The sequence below is a fragment of the Abramis brama genome, assembly GCF_963993115.1.
Source record: "Abramis brama genome assembly, chromosome: 6".
NCBI lineage: Eukaryota > Metazoa > Chordata > Actinopteri > Cypriniformes > Leuciscidae > Abramis > Abramis brama.
In genome coordinates this window covers 44,442,355-44,451,037 of record NC_139968.1, presented here as the reverse complement: position 1 = coordinate 44,451,037, position 8,683 = coordinate 44,442,355, and positions in this window count along the sequence as shown.

Genomic DNA, 8,683 nt, shown 5'->3' with positions numbered 1-8,683 from the left:
TAAAATTCAAAGAGAGACTGCATAATGCATTTAATTATATACTACTATTTTTCACAGTCATCTTTTTACTTTTAGAAGACCGGGGTAAAGCAACTACAATTTTCTTTCAACAAGGCGACATTATTAACAACACTCGTCTCATTCGTTTAAATGTAAATGCAAAAGAAAAGGCATGAGAGTCGGCTGTTTTTGTCAATTTACAGTTAAATATTTGACCACTTGCTTGAGCAATTTAATATAAGTAATGCATGGAATAATAGCCCTACGTTGTTTAAATTGTGTTTAAACGTGCATGCGTCCATTAATTAAAGAGTGTATATGTGTACAAAGAGAATCGCAATGCTGACAACTTTTTTTTAAATAAAAGTTGCAGCATAACTTCTGGATTTTAAATAAAAATAGTAAGTAACGTTAAGTGTTTGTGGTACAGCCGTGAATCAGTTATTCACTGCAAACGCATCATATGTGAAGCACTATAGCGCGTGCTGCTCCTGCACCGCACACACACTGCACACGGAGTATGTGTGAAACGGCCGTTATATCCACCTACAATTCTTAGAAACTTAGATGTGTCACGCACATTATAACTCTTTGTTTCGTACAACAGCAGCACTCATCTTGTTTGTTTGTAAGCGGATGCCGATGAAGACAGTCGTAAACCGGAAACTGATATGCCGACTTCTGACAATAGCGGAAGTTCGTCACGACGCTTGTGCACGTAGCCTATTCACTTGTCTTGAGTTGAGCTCATTGATATTAGCTCATTGATACTTCTTTTAATTAAAGAGAATTAACAGAAGAATATTTTGTGCAATGACATTACAACCAATGCATATTTTCTTTTACATACATTTTGTTTTTCTTTTCAAATCTCTTTGATTTTGCACACAATGCACAGAGTAATAGATGATGAAGAAGATGCTTGAATGATGATGCTTACAGAGTTGTGTGCTTTTTAGTTTAATTTGATATTTACCTGTATTTTCAATGCTGAGAGAGCAGGGTTTTTTTAATTTACCTGAACATTAAGGAGTGTTTCTTTGGTAGTGTGTGTAATGGCATTACAGCCAATACATCTTTTATTCTACATTTGAGAATTGCACTAATCTGTTCTGTTCAAATCTTGTTGATTTTGCACAGAGTAGCAAGGCATTCTAAAGCATTGTAGCCTAGCAGTTATTTAACTTCTCTTGAGGTATGTGAACAGTAACAGTAGTGAATTTTCTGATACCTTGTGCAATGGCATTACTTTTTATTATTTTTGAGAATTGCACTTTAATTTTCTTAATGTTTTTGCACAGACAGTAGAAGATAGTAAGTTCAGAGTTAGGTGGTTGTCTATTTCAATAATACTGTACTTCATCTTGAAAGAATGTCATATGCATTGCATATCATTCAGAGAGAATGCATATCTTTTTCAGGGAGCATGTATATTTTTCATGGAGAGCAGGCCTTATGTTTATTTTATGTGAGATTATCTTTTGTGAAGAAGTTATGGTCAGTGTTTTTGACATTAAGAATAAAATAAAATACATGTTTTGTATTACAGCCATTAAATCTGTGTATGTATTGCATATTCAAACCTTAATACCATTCCATAACAGACTGATGGAAACATTTAGTCAAGTCAACTAAGTCGACTGTAGATTTAGTCGACTAAAATCTGCTAATATTTGTTCTACTAAAAAAAAACTAGACTAAGACTAAAAGACTTAAGACTAGACTAAGACTAAAACTCTTATGATATTTAGTCGACTAAAACTAGACTTAGACTAAAAGATTTCAGATGACTAAAATGTGACTAAAACTAAATGGTGTGTTATTCAAAAGACTAAGACTAAGACTAAATCAGAATTTGCTGTCAAAATTAACACTGCGGAGAACTGACGTCCGTAACATTGTTTTTTCCTCATAAATGCGAACACGAAAAATAAAATAAAAAGAAGATTTTATGTTCTGTGGAGGCCGATCCTTCTTCATCCGGTGGGTATATTACTTTTGGTTTGCGCAGTGTAATTCATAGAATTACTAAAAAATATTTTGCCACCTAAAAGTTAAAGATTTTTTGTGTCACGTCATGTGTATTTCCCTCATTTTAAATATAAAGCGACTGTAGACTGATATTTTTCAAATGTCTGGACTCCTTTATTAAGGGAGTAGGCCTATGGATATATAAACAGACGTTTCAATATATTGGTATTAAATGCATTTTCTGATCATTTATATTTAAATTTTTGACTGCAAATGTCACGTCCATAACGCTGGAACTGCCCAATTTTAAGGAATTTATCCTAAACTATTTTTTTGGTGTAGGTCGTCTACGTATTTTATGTTAACTTCAAATAATACTAATAGTAGGCTACTGTAATTTAAAGATGTGGTAGCCCTACATCTTACACATCACACTTCACTGTTATTGTGGCAATTTCAGTAGATTTATTCACTTACATTGTTGTGGAAACACAATAAGAATGGAAAGTAAAATATGGTAGTATCGTGCTACAGCGCACATTCTATCAGCTGCAGTATCAGCTCAGTCCCAATACTGTAAAACTCGACGTACATTCACATCACATATTAATGCAGCGGAAGAGTTACACTCACAGGACACTGCACTTATTCGCAATCACAAAAGATCATTATTTGCTCGTGCTTTAAAGTCCGCGTGAACTGGAAGTTGCAAACGACTTTTCTCCAGTGTTGTGACGTATTTCCCAGTGAAACGGAATATTGAACAGAGGGCAGGGTTTTACTCTAGCGCTCCTCCTCTCCATCTCTGCTCATAGCAGACTAACGGTTTGAGGGGAGTGGTTAAGCGTTTCCCAACCTAAGCCGTCAAACCTACATCATCAGAGAAGGAACGCCATTCCAGACCGGAAGTAACTTTTCAGAATTTGATTAAAGATTACGACGGCAAACAATTTTTTTCTGTGTATTAACTTGCACGGATTAAATGTTCACCACTAGACTAGTAATATGGGCTAACAAAGTAAATAGGATCAATTTTGATTTCAGTTGGGCTTTAAAGCTTTGCCAGGTAAACATTTAATTGGCGTTCTGTTCTGACATTATGCACTTTTTCTGAGCACGTACTAAAGTGCGCGCGCATTGTCAAAACTGGATTTTTGTTGGGTCAGACCCATCTGATGGTGATGGGGGCCAAAACCGCAAGAGCTACATGGAAAAAATATGCACCAAACAAGCCACTTTGAAATGTAGCTGTTTTCATGTATACAACAGTTAGGTGACCCTCTCCCTAGATTAAAAAAGTTGGATGACCCTCCCCTCAACAAAGAATAAAAAGACATGACCCTCCCCTATTTTCCTCCGGTGGTTCATTCCATAAATACCGAACGATCCCTAAATTAATAGAAACCTTCATCTGACTGTGTTTAATAATGACAGAGTTGACAAAAACAGATGGAGTTGACAACGGTCCAACTGAAGATTACAATAACTGATTGACAAAATGTCTTGGTTACTAATGTAACCTCGGTTCCCTGAGAAGAGGGAATGACTATTATGTAGCTTACGTTATGGGAAAACTCCTTTTCTCTAGAATATGAAGCCAAATTTTTCAAAACGCAGTGTAGCTGCACAGCATACACAGATTGAGCGGCTAGCGAGGTCAGTAGAAGCCTCAAATTTAGTGATCTTAAAGAGCGCGATGGATTGTAGGGCGATTGAAGATCCGTTAAATACCCAGGAGCTAAAGCATTTAGGGCTTTATAGGTCAGTAGCAATACTTTGTAATTGATACGGAACTTAATAGGTAGCCAGTGTAGAGATGATAGAATTGGTGTTATATGATCATATTTCCTAGACCTAGTAAGAACTCTAGCAGCTGCATTTTGGACTAACTGTAGCTTGTTTATTAAGGATGCAGGACAACCAGCTAATAAAGCATTACAGTAATCTAGTCTCGAGGTCATGAATGCCTGAACTAACTTTTCTGCATCAGAAACAGATAGCATGTTACGTAGATTAGCAGTGTTTCTAAGGTGGAAAAAGGCTGTTCTTGTAACATGAAATATGATTTTCGAAAGACAAGTTGCGGTCTAGTATAACACCCAGGTCTTTTACCGTAGTGGATAAAGTAACAGGACATCCTTCTAAATTAAAGTTGTATTGTAAGAGGTTTTGTGGGCAGTTTTTTGGGCCAATAAGTAATACCTCCGTTTTATTTGAATTTAATAGCAGAAAATTACACGTCATCCAGTATTTTATATCTTTAACACACAATTTAGTGTTTTCATCTGGTCATGATGAAATATATAATTGAGTGTCATCAGCATAACAGTGGAAATTAATTCCATGTTTTCTTATAATATTACCAAGTGGCAGCATATATATTGAGAATAACAGAGGGCCTAACACAGATCCTTGCGGCACTCCAAAGTTTACTGACGTTATCTTCCCCATTTAAACAGACAAAATGGTAGCGGTCTGATAAGTATGATCTAAACCAGCTTAATGCCTGTCCATGAACACCAGTGTAGTTTTGTAGTCGATCTAGGAGTATTTTGTGATCTGTAGTGTCGAACGCAGCGCTAAGATCGAGTAAAACTAGTATTGAGATACAGTCTTGGTCAGAAGCTAGAAGTAAATTTTAATTTTAACGAGCGCAGTTTCTGTGCTATGATGCGGCCTGAATCCTGACTGAAATTTTTAATAGATATAATTTTCTTGCAAGAAAGAGCACAATTGAGCGGACACAACTTTTTCTAGTATTTTAGACATAAATGGAAGATTTGAAATGGGTCTGTAATTTGCTAGATTATTATGATCTAATTGTGGTTTCTTAATGAGAGGTTTTATAACTGCCAACTTGAATATTCTTGGAACATGACCTAAAGATAAAGACGAGTTAATAATATGGAGAAGAGGCTCTTCCACTACAGGTAACACTTCTTTCAGTAGTTTAGTGGGTATTGGATCTAATAAACATGTTGTTGGTTTAGATGCAATGATAAGTTTATTTAGCTCTTCCTGTCCTATAGTTGTAAAGCGGGGTAGTTGTTCCTGAGGGGCGATAATTGAGGCTGAATCATAAGACACCATTAAAGATTGTACATTTACAATTGTGGTTCTGATGTTTTCTATTTTCTCAGTGAAGAAATTCATAAAATGCTCAGCCCTGGCTGCTTTTAGGGCCTTTTTATAACGTGACATACTGCCTTTCCACGCGATTCTAAAGACCTCTAAATTAGTTTGTTTCCATTTACGCTCTAAATTACGAGTTTCTCTCTTGATAACATGCGTAGCACTGTTGTACCATGGTGCTTTAGTTTTCTCTCTAACCTTTTTTAATCTAATTGGTGCAACAATGTCTAATGTATTAGAGAAAATGGTGCTCATAGTGCTAGTCATTTCCTCTAGTTCATCTGTTTGTTTGGGTTCACTGAGCAGCTGAGATAGATCAGGTAAGCAATTTGAGAATCTATCTATAGTGGTTGGAAGGATTGTTCTGCCTGGTCGATAGCGTGGCGCAACATGACAAATTTCAGCAGTCCGTAGTATGCAAGTTACCATGTAATGATCAATGACATCATCACTTTGTGGTATAATATCTATATCGGTTGGATTGGTTCCATGTGATATAATTAAATCTAGTGTATGATTAAGACGATAAATAGTCGAAAGACTATTTCTTGGTATTTGCTTATCGAAATTGCTAGCCAATTTTCATAATACATTTCACACAATTCTACATTTATATCTTTATTATATTATTACTTATTATGTTTTTATATTATTATTAGTAATAATTATTAAAATCATTTAAAAAAATATTATTATTAGTAGTATTATTATTATACTTTATTATATTATTATTTATACCTTTATTATATTATTACATTTATACAATTATACCTAACTCTGCTGGCCATTGAGAGGACACTGGTCAAGTCACTGGAAAAGATGCCTAGTTGGTACGACAGGGTCACAGAGCATTTTCTTAAAAAGGAATGTAGGGCAGAATCTACGTATAAATAAATGGACAATTTTTATGATGTAGGTCGAAAATGAGTTTCCCCTCTTTGAAAGACCAGCAGCCGTCACTGATGCATGTAAGTATGTATTTGTTATATATGCGTCACATGACTAAAGTATTCTCTGTAGGATCACAGCCTTATAAGGCACAAGCTGATATGTAATTTTTTAATATACAAATAAATGTGAGAACTGTGCATTTGTACTAGAAGGCACTAATTTTGCGATCAATTGTAAAGTACAAACAAAAATGGATCATATTTGATCGCATAAAACGACTAATTTTACATTCTGGCATTAATGAGACACTTGTTGCACAGTGCTATAAGCTAGATCGATATTAGAGTATCATATTAATAAAAGCTGGATGACTTGTGTTGCTAAATGTCACAATACGTCCTCTTTTTGGAGCTTAGAAAATGCTTCCGGCCGGGATTTCTAGATCGCCCAAAATGTCCGGGATTCGGCTTTTGCTCTCTACAGTCGCCATCTTTGCATTGCTCTAGGTCCCGCCTTCTCGCACGCCATCATTGGTCATGTGATTAACGCAAACATTGGTCAAACTGCATCTCAATCTTTCCCCTCAGCACCACGAGAGCACCAGAGACAGAGCGGTGCTTGCTTGTCAACAGTGGCACATGGCACATGAAAAGCGTAAAAAAAAGCCCAAATGTAAATTCACAGATGATTTACAGTGAAAATTCCTGTTTTCGTCTCGGTCGGGATCCGTGTAAAGCAGAATGCATGACCTGAAAAGCTGTGGCATTTATGTGTCAGTGTCAAATAAAGGTGTAGCGATCTAGGAGACCACATAAGGAAAGTACACAGGAGAACATCAGGAGGACTGAAATTATTTTTTACTGAAATAGTTTTTTTTTAATGGCAACTGATTTTTATTTTAACCTGTGGCCATGAAAGAAACAGTATCATGTAAAAGGTGTTAAAAGCTAAAAAAAATTTTTATTTGGTTGTTGTTATTTTATTGTTGTGGGCCAAAAGTTGAATGGAAAGGATGTATTACTTTATGTATTAAAGTTCAATAACATAGTGGGGCTGCAGTGGTGAACAGTAACGAAGTAAATGTAATTCGTTACTGTACTTAAGTAGCTTTTTTGCGTATCTGTACTTTACTGAAGTATTTAAATTTGGGAAGACTTTTACTTTAACTCCACTACATTTCAAAGTCAAATATCTTACTTTTTACTCTACTACATTTTCAAAATCAGTCGTTCCTTTTTATTTATGAGTGGATAAAAACTTAACTGGTCAAATGAGCCACCAATCACAGTAGCCTACAACATGCGCGCTTTGTTTTGAACTTGCCTTGGTGGTGTCTACTAAGCGCGAACCAGAGCCGTTAAATATGAGAGTTGCGACCATAGACAGTATATAAGAGGTTGCGACACACACGGCTTGTTCGACTTGAACCGGCGCTGCACAGACCGATCAGTTTATGACATCAAAGTATAGAGCGAAATCACGAGAGCGATTGAAAAGCATACAGAGCCGTCTACTCTCTAATCGCTCTTTTAATTTAATGTCATTCACCGATTGGTCTGTGCAGTGTGCCGTTTCAAGTCGAACAAGCCTACTGTGATCTCGCCGCCGCGCGGTCACGTGATTCGTGTAGCTCTCAATAGTTCCAAACAATTTGTGTTGCCAATAATTTTAAGCGGGGCAGAGAGCAGCAGCTATTATTGCAGCAATTATCGGTAAATACTGACGCATAATGAACATTGCTTATTACGTTGACACTAAAATTACTTGCATATAATAGCATATAATTTTTTCTGAGTAGCAGAAACACTGCATTAATACGTTTTGGTGTTTAATTTTGTAGGGAAATTGGCTGCTCCCATAATGTAGTGTGTATATATATATTCAATGGCATTGTGCAGGTTTATGTGAATGTATCATAACATTAGGATGTTTATAATTATGACCATAGACGATCGTGAAAAATATGTACAGTAAATACTGTAAATGTATTATACCTTATGGGATCAGTCCCCTTATGTCATTTTATTAATAGATTGATGTGCCAAGAGTGACATTAGAGTCTTCATGTAGACTGAGTTAAGCAAGAGTCTTGTGACAAAAATTATAATAAGACATTATAGCCATAAAAAAATCATAGTACTTGGATACTTAAGTACATTTGAAGGCAAATACTTTTGTACTTTTACTCAAGTGAATGTTTAAAGGCAGCACTTCTACTTTTACTTGAGTAATATTTTACCTTGAGTATCTTTACTTTAACTCAAGTACATGGTACGTGTACTTCGTCCACCACTGTGGGGCTGTGAATGCATTTGTTAAGTATTGTCCCCTGTCCCATTTATGGATAATGTTAATTAAAGTCAACAAAATATAAAACACTGTTTTGGTGGTTTTTGGATATTTTAAACAAAAAATCTTACATATTGCGCCTTTAATGAGGCTGAAGAACATTAAAGTTATAAAGCAGTTCATCAGATTTATGGAAACAGAAAAGAAACAGCTTAATCGATAAATAATATTGCGGACGCTCTCTATGTGCAGGGTACAAATTAGGGCCTGAAATTCAAATGTCTTTGATTTTCTTGTTTTGATCAAATGGTCAGTGAAACAAGATTTGATAAACATTCATATTAATTGTCAACATCAGGAGAACAAACTGAATATGATCTTAAGGTCTTATATTTTACAT